General features: G+C 43.0%; 1 protein-coding gene across 11 annotated transcripts in view; it reads left to right on the top strand.

Annotated features, from left to right (window-relative positions):
* Nucleotides 1-12234, top strand: part of PKP4 (plakophilin 4) — a 471364-nt gene that overhangs the window by 88789 nt on the left and 370341 nt on the right. For 10 of the 11 annotated variants that reach the window (XM_068245731.1, XM_068245734.1, XM_068245733.1 and 7 more), the window contains one exon: nt 3808-3945. The exons of the other annotated variant lie outside the window; for it this stretch is intronic. The gene's annotated coding sequence lies outside the window, so the exon portion shown is untranslated. The remainder of the gene's footprint in view (nt 1-3807; nt 3946-12234) is intronic. 11 annotated transcript variants of the gene reach the window in all.

The following is a 12234-nucleotide window of genomic DNA, read 5'->3' as shown; positions in this document are numbered from 1 at the left end:
ATACAAGTCTATCAAGGATTATGCAAATGCTAATATATGCAGCTTGAAAATTGACCAATTAAATCCAGCCATGGTGTATTGGACCATTTTTAGGTTGCATATATTTGCATACACAATTTGCATAAAACTGCATAATTGCAGAACGTTTTACATTTCATTGACTATCCTTAGCAAAAAGGCGCAACAATGAGCAGAGGTTTTTCATATTTTGTAGCAGTTGATTTTGTATTTTTCAACAAAGTGAAATATTTCTGGCATTCCTTATGGCTTCAGTGTTATTGGTTTATTGTGGCTGGATGGTGTATTCTTCTGACCATTGTTAATACCACAAAACGTTGCTTTTCATATTCTAGAGGGATTCACCTGCAGAATTTCAGCAATTTACATACAATCGTTCTCTGGGTAAGCCGGGCATTAGAAATATTTTGCTTGTTAGAAAGCATCGTCCTCATTGCAAGGTTTATTGTGTTGGAATTCTTGTCATCCCAGGTCTGATGGGAACACAATCTTCCTGTGCAGCCTTGAATGTCTGTCTACTGTTGAAGGCCTCTAAACTGCTCCTTCAAATTCCCCCCCCCCCCCCCCCCCCTTGTTTTTTTGTTTTTTTCTTCTTTCCACGGCTGCCACCTCTTTTCATCGCTTTTATTAGGGTGGCATGAAAACATGGCACTGAAGTTCTATTCTGCGCTGCCTTTTCTGAGTCTAGCAACGTTTTTACAGATTGACAAAGCGCCATTAAACTGGATGGCAAATTATCGACTTTGAAGATAATTCCGCTCAAAAAGCTTGAGATTTTTCACTAATTGTTGCTATTTGTGTAGCGGGAATGAATAACCTGCTTTACAAGTTGACTGTTTAGAAAGCTTTTAAAGCAACTCTTTATGCGTGTTTTGGGAAGCCGAGGTGGCGCTAATGCAGACGTATGTGCGAAATTGATTTCTATCCTGGATTGCTGTGATTTTGTACGTTTAGTACTATAAATAAAAATAAAACAGACCTGTTGAAAGTGTTTATTAGTGTTTTATTTATCTTAATCAGAAAGATGTTATGTTATTTAAAGAGGAAATTCAGCCTAAACAAACATACTGTCATTAAGTTACATTAGTTATGTTAATTACAATAGGTAGGTAATATAATCTCTTACCCACCCTCTTTTGCTAAAAGAACAGGCAAATGTTTGTGATTTCATAGGGGCAGCCATCTTTTTGGTTGAATGGAGGTGACAGGGAGCATGAGACACAGTTCCAACTGTCCTGTGACCTGATCACCCCTCCCAGCTGCGCGCCAGGCAACGAGAACAACATCAGAAATACCATCATGCTTTGCACAGCATCAGGGGAAAAATGCCCAGATTTCTTTGATGGGGCAGAGCTTAGCTTCTGTGCTGTTAAAAATGCGGCTTGGGTAAAAAAACAAAGCTCTGATGCTGTGAAACTATTAAACACCAAGCCTTTTTTAGTGCTGCAGAGTAGATTTTTAGTCTGGAAGCTAACTTTAAATGAACGCTATTACACATGAAAGTGAAATCTGTTTGGAGCACTGTAGGCTGGTGTATCTGGAAAGCTCTATAAATATACAAGACAAGAAGGTTGTTTTATGCTGGGAATACACCATGAGATTTTTTGGCAGATAGATGATTCAATATATAATTTCCGACAGGTCCGGCCTGATTTTCAATCGTTTTTCTGATCGATTTCTCATAGAAGTGAATGGAAATCGATCAGAAATACGATCAGAAAATTGATCGGACAGTAAGGCCTTGTTCTTATTATAAAACGTCAGCGCATACACAAGCGCTAAGCGCTTTTCCCTGCACTTTCAGAGCGATTTGCGATTTTTAAAAGCGCTTTTCTAAGTGCTTTTGTTAGGTGATTTGAGTTTTCTTCATGAAGACAATCAGGAAGTGAACTCTTTGACCTGGAACTAAATATAACTAATATACAGTACATTCTGAGCAAAAGCATTCACAAAATCGCTTTTCAAAGCACTTTTTAGATCGCTTAGCGATTTTTCCTATACCTTGCATTGAAATACAAACACTCGGGAGATGGTGCAAGACCCGCGTTTGCATTCGGAAAGAAAGCTCATCGCTCATATGAGAACACTCACATAGAGCAACACTACACAAGCCCTTTCAAAGCGCTTTTAAAAACCGTCAGCGCTTAAAGTGAACCAGAGACGAAGCTCCCTCATGTATTTTACCATATACTGTATATCAGTGGGAACATGACAGTGAGCATTCAGTCTAGCTTTGCCTGGAAATATTATAGCTGAGTCTGTCTTCTGTGATGTCTTTTCAAGCCCAAGTCTGCCCCCCTCCTGGCTCTGCTTTCCTGCTATGTTAACAAGAATGCAGAGCCACAAGGGGACAGGCTTGGGCTTGAAAAGACATCACAGAAGACAGACTCCGCTATAATCAGTCAGGGATTCTTATCAGGGCTGATAACAGTGGAAAATGAAACACAGTGCAGAGTAGGTGTTCACTGTCATGTTCCCACTGACATATATGGTAAAATACATGAGGGTGCTTTGTCTCTGGTTCTTTAAAAAAAAAGAAGAAAAAAAAAAAAAAAGCTCTCCTCCTAGTGTGAACGAGCCCTAAATCTGCTGAAAAATCTCATTTATTCCCAGCATTACTGTTCTGTAGTAAAAATGGCTACTCAGGTAAAATTTGGGCTTTAAAGGTCACTTGAACTGCTTATCTCTCGATGATCCAGAGGCCTTCTGGATCTTTGTACAGCCCACCGTTTTAGTGCAGGGTCAGTCTTCGCATACCTATGAAATAACCGCGGGCAGACTTGGGCGGAGGGTAAGGCCCATATACAGCTTACCCTGCTCCTGCACAAGTCTCGGCGGTGCTAATTACTATTCCCCCTTCAGCCCGCCGTGGATTGTAGGAATGATGTAATTTGGCTTCCACCTATTGCTGGCAGACAAATTACAGTGTTTTAGAAGTAATTTGAGCTCCGTCTTTTGACTGTGCCCAAATAACTCACTGAGTGCAGCTATAGCCGTAATTCCTATTACAGCCTATGGTGGCGCCAGCTGCGCCCAAATTTCCTGCACTGTTTTAACAGCCCTTGCCGTCTTAACCTTCAGGCCATGCTCCCAGTCGCAGACATGCACATCCGGATTGGCCATGCATTAGTAAGGGCTGTGCATGCCTAGTAGAAAGAAGCTGCTTGTGCATGCCCTTTCACTGCTCCTATAGATTAGCCACACCATAAAGACCGCTAAAAACAAGCAATTAATTGCTACTTACTGAAAACGTGGCTGGATAGTGTACTGGTTAAGGGCTCTGCCTCTGACACAGGTGACCACGGTGCGAATCTCGGCTCTGCCTGTTCAGTAAGCCAGCACCTATTCAGTAAGAGACCTTGGGCAAGACTCCCTAACACTGCTACTGCCTATAGAGTGCCCCCTAGTGGCCGTAGCCCTGGGGGGTTTGAGTCTGCCAGGAGAAAAGCGCAATATAAATGTTCTGTGTCTTGTGTTTTTATTTGTGGTTTGATACATTATAACATTTACATTATGCAATGTGCACACTGTGGCCCCAGCCTAAGCTCAGCATGACAACCAGGCAACTAGTATTGTTAATAAGTGAATGAAGATGGCAGCCTCCATATTTCTTTCACTTCAGGTTAAAGTGTATTTCCTGTCGCAGAAACAAGACTACGCAGCCTTCTGTACGGCCAACCTGAAATCTAGTAGCAAATTATTGTACATTGTTTAAATTGAATGACCAACCTACAGCTTACACACTGGTGAAAACCTGTCATAAAACATCTTTCTCTCTTCACTCTCTAGATTTACCTGGATGTAGTGTGCTGAGCCTGAGCTGGCTTTACCTCACCTGCCCTGGAACACCTACATAGGTCCCAATTTGAAGGAATTTTGTAAACCGGCACACAGGCAATGTGACCATCATTTGGGGATCTGCAAAAGGTATTTTGTTATTTATGTAAATGTGAGCAGTTTAATGTGTGCAAATCTTGGTGGAATAGATGAGGATAAAATATTGCATAAAAAGTACCAAGTTTGTAATTTTTATGAGCTTTAATGTAAAGCTCTCTGTTATAGCTGCAAGAATTGGCAGTTGTCAGCAGCAATAACTCGCCTGCAAATCATTAGTAGTCTGAATTTCTGCCCCATCATCGGCAAAAGCCTAATAGGTGGCTGCTGAGCTGGGGGCGGGCCACAGTAACCGGAGATGTGGCCAGGACATGTCAGATAAAAATTGTCACAGCAATCTTGTCAAGGGATGGGGGGCAGAGTTTCAGACCTCTGATGATATATGGGTGAGCTGGGGAGTTATGGCCACTAAGGATGGTTAATGAGATGCAATTATTTTCAAGTTGATGCAGGATTATGCAAATTATTTTATGCAAGTTTATGCAGCTTGAAATGGACCAATCAGATTTTACCTCAGCAGGATTTGATTGGTTCATGTTCATGCTGCATAATTTTGCATAATACTGCATCAACATCAAAAACATTTGGTGCTTGGGCCGTACTCAATGGAACTCACTTCCACGATTAGTGTGAGAGGCCCCATCTCTGGACAGATATAAAGAGACTCCGTAACAAAAATTGCATCCTGTTTTTTATCATCCTACTAGTTCCAAAAGCTATTCTAATGTGTTCTGCTTTACTGCAGCACTTTCTGCTATCACAGTCTCTGTAATAAATCAATGTATCTTTCCCCTGTCAGACTTGTCGGGCTGTGTCTGGAAGGCTGCCAAGTTCTTCAGTGTTGTGGTTCTGCTATGAACTCACCCTTCCAGGCCCCTCTATGCACACTGCCTGTGTATTATTTAGATTAGAGCAGCTTCTCTCTTCTCTCTTATCTTTTACAAGCTGGATAAATCGTCCTCTGAGCTGCCTGGGCTTTCACATACTGAAGAATTACAAACAAGGGCAAAGCTGTTTGCAGGAGAAAAACAAGCAGCCTGAAACTTCAGTGCATGAGAACAGGGGGGAAGAAACACACAATGATCTCTTGAGATTCAAAAGGAAGGCTGTATACAGCCTGCTTGTGTATGGATGTATTTTCTATGTGTGGACATACTGTACATCAACCTACTTCCTGTTTTGGTGGCCATTTTGTTTGTTTATAAACAAACTTTTAAAAACTGTTTTTAACCACTTTTAATGCGGCAAGGAGCGGCGAAATTGTGACAGAGGGTAATAGGAGATGTCCCCTAACGCACTGGTATGTTTACTTTTGTGCGATTTTAACAATACAGATTCTCTTTAAGAAAAAGCTAAAAAACCACCTCTTTTCCTGTGCCTTTGAGACTGCAGAACGCGGGGTCACAGCACTTTGAGTCCCCAGGGAGAAAAGCGATGTAAAACGTGGAACGCGTCGGCTTAAAAGACATCCGAGGTGAAAACTAAGTTACGAGATAAACAATTGTATCTATCCTCCTCCTAAAAATGATTTTTTTAGTTATCCCACGGTTTTATTTTATATTTGAATCTAATTTTTAATTTTTTTTTTTTACTGTTTCATGGCCCCTTCTCAATGACGCATTCATTTGAAGTATGCCAGAGCTAAAATCTATGAACTTTTGCCCTTTTTTTTTTATCTCCTTTCTACTCGCATAAGCCTTTTTCTGCCAGGAAAGTGTTTTATGACTCTAATCCCTTATTAGTGAGGGTTAAGGTGGGTACACACGTCAGATAAAAGTGTTTGGAAAATGAAAGATCACAGACCAATTTTACCCCCTTCCATGTAGTATGAGAGCCATACCTACACAGTCTATTCTATGGAGCTGCACTGCCCATCAGATAAAAATCTTTGCAAGATGCTGCACACAAAGATGCTGTACACATGCAACAGATCAGTATCTGCAAAAGATCCGTTCCTGCAAAATGCATTCATAGTCTATGATCTCTGCAGATCATCATACACAGCTTGTTTAACAGACATTCATCTGCAGATCAGGTCCACCAGGATGGATCTTCAGATCGGCAGATAATTGTCTGATCTGCAGATGAATGTACGTTAACCTCCCTGGCGGTATGTTAAATGCGGCTGCGGGAGGGTTTTTTCACTTTTTTTTTTTAGCATGCAGCTAGCCTAGCGCTAGCTACATGCTTCCCCCCCCTCCCTGCGGCGTCCCCCAGTACGCGCCGTTCGCCGCCGGCGCGTATGCCCATCCGGAAATCCCGTTCTGAACGGGATTTCCAAGAGGGCTTCCCCGTCGCCATGGCGACACGCGCGATGACGTCATCGACATCGGGACGTCAGAGGGAGTCCCGATCCACCGCTCAGCGCTGCCTGGCAATGATTGGCCAGGCAGCGCACGGGTCTCGGGGGGGGCACCCTCTGATGCGGCGGGTAGCGGCGGCGATCGTAAGTAACACGCAGCTAGCAAAGTGGTAGCTGCGTGTATAAAATAAAAAATTATGCAGATCGGCCCAGCGGGGCCTGAGAAATCCTCCTGAGCGGCTTACCCCGTGTCCAGCAGGTGTGTATGAGATCTGCAGATATCATAGACTATCATTGCATTTTGCAGGAACAGATCTTTTGCAGATACTGAGCTTTTGAATGTGTACAGCATCTTTGTGTGCAGCATCCTGCAAAGATGTTTATCTGATGGGGAGTTCAGCTCCATAGAATAGACTGTGTAGGTATGGCTCTCATACTACATGGAAGGGGGTAAAATTGGTCTGTGATCTTTAATTTCCCAAAGACTTTTATCAGACGTGTGTACCCACCTTTACGCTGTGGTCCGACCAGGTCCCAACCCAGACAGAAACTGTCACTTGCATACCTGACTTTTAACTCTTTCAGACAGAGAAAGTGAAAAAGGAACATAGCTTAGCTATTTGTGTGCTTGGTACTGTACATACACGTCTATATCATCATGTTACATGTCACCTCGGGTGTACTTTAAGGCGGTGGCATATGTGAGTTAACTCCCCCCCCCCCCCCCCCCCCCCCTTGGAGGGCTACACACCAGTGTACAGCTATAGGAAGTGTTTCTGATGCTAAAACCAGGATATTTAACATAAAAGTGCCTATCCTGGCTCTAAGCAGGAAAAAAGGGCGCAGAAGCCCTTAAGGAAAAAAACAGCTTGACCATAGGCGCCTTTTGATTAAAGCTGCATTTAACGGCATAAGAAAGAAATGTGGGTGCGTGGCGACAGGTGCCCCATTTTACCTTAATTGCTGCATATTGTGGCTTACACAAATTTGCAATGTGCGTCTATGAAGGTAAATTTGAATGCCACCACCAGAGGGTTGTCTTAAAGGAATACTGTAGGGAGTCGGGGGGATATGAGTTGAACTTACCTGGGGCTTCTAATGGTCCCCCGCAGACATCCTGTGCCCGTGCAGCCACTCACTGGTGCTCCGGTGAGTGGCTGCGCAGGTACAGGATGTCTGCGGGGGACCATTAGAAGCCCCAGGTAAGTTCAACTCATTTTCTCCCGACCCCTCTACAATATTCCTTTTAAGGTTAGATATCAGTAGAGGGAGAATTTTGTGTGAGTAGGGTTGAGTTTAGCCATAGTAAATCTTACCGATATTCTACTATGGAAATCCAGTAGTAGAATCTTGCTAATTTTAGTGAGATTCTACTAGCAGCAAAACCTGGGCCCTTTTTTTCCAGGTGCCTTTTTTTATGTATGCATCCTGGATAATTTAGTGCATTCTACTGTATATCATTACAGTTCCTCTCTAATGTCCTTGCTGCAAGCTAAAGCCTTTGGGAGGGGGGGGGGGGGGGGGGGGGGAGAGAGAGAGAGAGAGTAATTACTGATGTGTTTCTGAGATCTGGGAGGGAAGTTGAGGAATTCCATGCAAACACTGTGAGACTGCACAAACCCTATACAGATCATGTCCTTGGCGTTTGCTGAGTTATAGTCAGTGATCCGCAGTGCTGCTGTTTAGTATGTAAATGGCATTCCTAATACACTAGGCGTCTGTCATTAATTGAAAGTGCAAGGCCCTGCAGTGTGTGGCTGTTTACTGTAAGATAGGCCAATAAACCGATTTGGGAAATACGCCTTTTGTTACTAGAATCCATTCTCCCCACTGAGTAACAGCTTGCCAGGTATCAGCTACTTGAAACATCCGTTAAAAGAATTTGTCCATAGGCTACGTTCGCTCTTCCGCTTAACAGAAATTTGTTTTGAGAAGGTAAACTGTAGAAGCTTAATAACAATAATAATGGATTTTTCTCTCTGGAACGACGTCTTGGAAGACTTGCATCATCTCTCATTGTTAATAGAATTGTATTTCTCTTCTGACAGATAGCTTTATTTTCCAATAATTACACATCCTTCCTGAAAAAATACCATCTAGTGATATGTGCTCAGGCAATGCCTAACTGTCCAACTGCTTCTTCCTTATAAGGCAGCTGAATGGTGCATTATTTAGAGTGTCTCCTGCCAGCTCACCTGGAGACATTATTACAAGGGCAATTACTAGGATTCTTCCCTTTAGCTGTGACACCACGTGGGGTTTATATTTAAAGAGACCGAGCAGCGATTAGGTTAGTGTGTGAATTTACATGTTCACTAGCGTGGCTCTCTGGGCAGCAGTCCAAATACATATTATAGTGCAATGCCCACATATCAGGGGCATAGAACTCCACTTCTGTGCAGAGGGGATTGAAAAGCTGTTGGAGCTTTTACTGTTCGCGGTCCTCATGTTAATAATCCTAAGATTTATATAGCGTTTTTTTCTCCTGCTTGAGAGCTGCAGCCACACAGTAGGCCACTCTGCTGTGTTAGGAAGTCTTGCCTAAGGATTCCATACTGAACAGTTACTGGCTTACTGAATTGGAAGAGCCCTTAAAGGAAAGGTCCGTGCATGCACAGAAGACCCTGACTTATGTGACCGAGCCAGTTACCTGGGCTGTTCACGGCTGAACGGCAGACCGCGGGAGGACGGCGAGGGACTCACACATGCTTATGGGGCTGGAAGAAGCCCCGGGTAAGTATCAAATCTTTAGCGATCACCATCTCTGGTACACTTTAACCAGTACACTATCCAGCCACTGTCTAGTAGTGGATACAAGCATCATGCAAATGTCAAACATCAATCAACTTGTCATTACTGACTTGTGAAGGTTTCTGTCTTGTTTGGTGAGATAAGTGGTTGTGGGAGTGGAGGTGGGTGCGTAGGCTCTAGAAGGACCTGAACGGCATACATATAATTAAAGTGGACCCAAATTAAAAATACAAGATTTCAGAAATAAAATCTATTTTCTAAATTATAATAATAAATGGCAGCCTTTTTTCAGCTGCATGATGACAAATATAAGAGAGATTATATTTATTGGAGGAACCCCTCCCTTCCTTTCAAATTGCCGGGACAGAATCCAGCAAACTGGCGGAGTAGATGGTGTCCAGCAATGCAGGAATTGCTAATGGCTGCCCCCAGTATAACCCTAGTTATGAAAAGAGAAGGGTGAAAAGCATGCACTGAAATGATCCTAGGCTTGAAGGAGTGTTTATTTATCTTTGTATGTGTCTGAGTGGTGCAACAAAATATTTTGAATTAAAAAATTTTTTTGGGTTTTGGTCCGCTTTAAGCCGCTGGGAGATTTGGGTGCAGGGTAAAGCCAATAACTGCTCACCCTGCTCCTGCACAAGTTCCGGTGACGTTAATTACTATACTATGGATAGTGGGGGAAGACGTAATTCGTCGAATTAGTGTTTTTATCATAACTTGTACTCCATCTTCTGACGGTACCCAAATTACTCACTGAACGCCGCTATAGCTGCAATTTCTATTACGGCCTATGGTGGCGCCGGCTACGTCCAAGTCTCCGGCGCTGTTTTTACACGGCGGCAGTTTTGCGCTTCTGTAGGATGGTATGTCATGTTGGTCACCAACAACGTAACCAAGCGTCCTACAGAAATGCGAAATGACCATCCGGGTCCTTCTAGTGCCTACCCGCCCACCTCCACTCCCACATCCCCTTATCTCACCACACACACGGCAGAAGCCGCCACAAGTCAGTAATGGTTAGTTGATTGACATTGGACTTTTGTATTTACAATCGGGAACCTGTCATAATAAATCCACATTGTTGCAGAAATGGCTGGTTCACTTCCTTTTTCAGGACGCCCGCTATCAAATTTTGGAAATAAGCCTTTTTGGACAGGTTAAATTTTTCGGCAAGTAACGACAGAAAAACTTTACAAATGGGGGAGATACTCCATCAGCAGCTGCGGCTAATCCAGCAATGTCCCTTTTATAAATAAGAAGATCGTAAAGCCACTGAACAGAGTTCACTTGTGTTTGGTTTGACTCCTCAGCAGAATTTGGTGTTTGTTTGACAAGCTGCTCTACCTCTGCAGACCTCTGCATTACACAGTCTTCCAGCACTATAGCCAGTCAGCTGATGACTAGAGGGGTTTAGAGTTCTGCCTCGCCTTTGCTTTGGCAGAGTATCACATGACTGTACAGAGACCTGGGAGTTCCCTGGATCAGAGCGAGTCATATGAATAGCACTTCTGCTCCTGATATCATTTATTAATGAGCAGACACAGAACATGAAACCCCAGCCATGTAAGAGCAGAAACGGTCTAAACGAGCTAAGCCCACTGTGTCAGGCTTCAGGCAAATGTAAAGCAGGCAGAGATTTGTTCTCAGGAAGTCTTGCAGATGGATTTCTATCACTTTTAAAGGGAACCCGAGGTGATAGGAATATAAAGGTTGCCATATTTATTTCCTGTTAAACAAAGTGGATTGCCTGGCTGTCCTGCTCATCCTCTGCCTCTTCTACCTTTAGCCATAGACCTGAACAAACATGCAGATTGCCTACATGCTTCTTTAGCACATGCTTAAGGGCCCGTTTCCACCTGTGCGAATCCGCATGCATTTCCTGCATGCAGAGTCGCATAACCAATACAAGTGGATGGGCCTGTTTCTGCTTGTCAGAAATCCTGTGCGGTTTTTTGTGTGCAAGAAAAATCGGCGGTGTGCGATTCGCATACAATGTATTTAATAGGAAATTTGCATGCATTTTCGGATGCAAATTTTACCACGAATTTGCAGGCGTTTTTCGCATAAAATCAATGTAAAAGCACACAGGCATGGTTAAATTCGCATACTTACAAACATATGCGAAAACGCCCGCAAATTCGGGGTTAAATTTGCGTCCGCGTGCGAATTCATTTTTGCGTTTTCCGCACAAGTGGAAACGGGCCCTAAAGGGAATCTGAAATGAAAATAAACTTATGATATTATGAGCGGTAGGCGTACTACAGCTAAGAAATAGAACATTAGTAGCACAGATATGAGTCTTGTATCGTTTCTAGTACAGGAGGAGTTATGCTAGGTACACACCATATCATTTTCTGTTAGATTTTCAGTAAGCTTTTTTTTTTTTTTCCAGCGTGTTGGGAAAAATCTATCTGGCAGGTAAATCAAACAGAAAATTGTATGGTGTGGCATCAATTCATCAAGGCTTTTAGGTGGTACACACCATAGTGATCTATGCAAAAGAGCTTCTCTGAGCTCTCCAACTAATTTATTCAGAAAGCAGTGCAATTTTCTGATGCACTTATCTCAACCTATCTCTAAAGGTAGCCATACATCTAGGGATTTGGCTGTGCAATCGACTATTCGATGTAATCATTTAATAGAAATCGAGAGTGAATCGAGTGTGTTCCAGAATTTCCAATCCATGAAAAGTGGCTGATTTCATGTCGAATCGACCAGCTTAGTGGATCGAGCAGGATGCAAGATATCGGTTGATCGCACTGGAATCTGCTATTGTTCACATGCCATTCGATCAACTCTGAATTGATTTTTGCATTCAGAGCATAAAGACACATCAGTCAAATCAAATGTGAAGGTGTATTGCATAGGATATTGTTTGTAGTGTGTGGGTCACTAGTCGATCGACATTCGATCAACCATACTGAAGTAGATTCCTTAATAATGTTGATCGCTTTGTCGATTCAATCAGAATCGCTAGATGTTTGGCCAGGGTTGTGGAGTCGGTATAAAAATCTCCTGACTCCTCAGTTTCTGAAACCACGACTCCGGGTACCCGAAATGGCTCAGACTCCTCGACTCCGACTCCTTAGTCTAATACTTAACAGTGCTGTGGAATTTGGACAAAAATCATCCGACTCCCGACTCCTCAGTTTATGAAATCAACGACTCAGACTCCGGGTGCCCAAAATTGCTTCAACTCAGACTCCACAGCCCTGTGTATGGCTACCTTTAATGTTTCTTGGTTAAAGTGAACCTTAAGACTAAAA

This window comes from Hyperolius riggenbachi, chromosome 7, assembly GCF_040937935.1.
Source record: "Hyperolius riggenbachi isolate aHypRig1 chromosome 7, aHypRig1.pri, whole genome shotgun sequence".
NCBI classification, from domain to species: Eukaryota; Metazoa; Chordata; class Amphibia; order Anura; family Hyperoliidae; genus Hyperolius; species Hyperolius riggenbachi.
This window is presented reverse-complemented; position numbering and strand designations above follow the sequence as displayed.